Source organism: Gavialis gangeticus, unplaced genomic scaffold (genome assembly GCF_001723915.1).
Source record: "Gavialis gangeticus isolate Ggan-Ray unplaced genomic scaffold, GavGan_comp1, whole genome shotgun sequence".
In the NCBI taxonomy this organism is placed as follows: domain Eukaryota; kingdom Metazoa; phylum Chordata; order Crocodylia; family Gavialidae; genus Gavialis; species Gavialis gangeticus.
In genome coordinates this window covers 26,575,428-26,576,597 of record NW_017729034.1, presented here as the reverse complement: position 1 = coordinate 26,576,597, position 1,170 = coordinate 26,575,428, and the positions used below count along the sequence as shown (strand labels likewise).

At 54.2% G+C, this 1,170-nt stretch overlaps 1 protein-coding gene and 1 long non-coding RNA gene across 4 annotated transcripts in view; one reads left to right on the top strand and one right to left on the bottom strand.

Annotated features, from left to right (window-relative positions):
• KIF6 (kinesin family member 6) overlaps nucleotides 1-1,170 on the bottom strand; it is a 518,996-nt gene that overhangs the window by 463,134 nt on the left and 54,692 nt on the right. The window lies entirely within an intron of this gene.
• LOC109304554 overlaps nucleotides 1-1,170 on the top strand; it is a 15,986-nt gene that overhangs the window by 14,213 nt on the left and 603 nt on the right. The gene's annotated exons all lie outside the window — the stretch shown is intronic.

The following is a 1,170-nucleotide window of genomic DNA, read 5'->3' as shown; positions in this document are numbered from 1 at the left end:
AAGTGTGCCCCATATACCCTGGTAAACTTACTGGCGGGGGGGGGGCTGGAGCCAGAGCTGGAGCCAGAGCCGAAGCCGGAGCCAGAGCCAGAGCTTCACGAACTGGCGCTCTGCCAGGTCTTCAAATGTTTGCTTCCTGGGTGGGGTGGTGGCCGACTAATTGTGGCAGCTCACGCTGCTGCCGCAGGAAATTTAAAAACCCCACCAGAAGCTGGCAGGGGAGAGGAGAGAGAGAGCCAGCAGGGAGCACACCAGGCAGGCAGTGGCTCCAGAGGCTGGCAGGGGCAGCATTGTAGGTTCTGCCCCCACATCTAAGGCAGGGGGACCAGCGTCCTGCACCAGGCTGGGGGAAGGTCAACTGAATTTCAAAGTTTATCAGAGCATCCTTCTCCCTTGGAGGGAGAAGGACACCAGATGACGGGCACCCAGCCCTCTGGCATCAGGGTCTGAGGCTCCAGATGCCTTAATATCCAGGCAACTGGCCAGTGCCGAAGCTGACGCTTGACCCCTTAGTGAAGGGGCTTACAGGGAACAGCAGAACAACGAAAGCAACACCCAAGTAGCTGGCGAGTGGATGGGGTGTAGGGAAGGCAGAACCCCAAGGAACACCGGAGCACTCCTGTGAGTACCCTGTCTTCGGGTCAACAGGGGAAGAGGAACACCAGTGAACCCCCTCCCTCTCTTCAGGTTACAACAAGTCATGGCAGGAAAGTTGGGGGACCCCGACCAAGGGGGCAGTGGAGTACTCACAGCATCCGCTAGAGACACCACAGTATACAATGTAGTAGCTTGCCACGACTTGTAAAAGAGTAGGTGCTGAGTAGGACTGCAATCAATGGGCACTACTGTATATCTTACTTAGATGGGTTGCACTAACTTATCCTTGTGAATGGATCTGTGTCATCCTGGTGAGAAGTGGGCAGTGATGTCCTGCAGGGGTCAGTGCTTGGTCCAGTACTTTGCAAGATCTTCATTAACAATTTGGATGTGGGGGTGAAGAGCTCATTGACCAAGTTCATGGATGACACCAAGTTATGGGGAAGCATGGTCACACTTGAAGATACAGATACAGGCAGACCTAGAGAGGCTAGCAAGTTGGATGGATCAGAATCTGATGAAGTTCAACACTGAAAAATGTAAAGTGCTCCACCTCAGGACGAGCAACCCCCA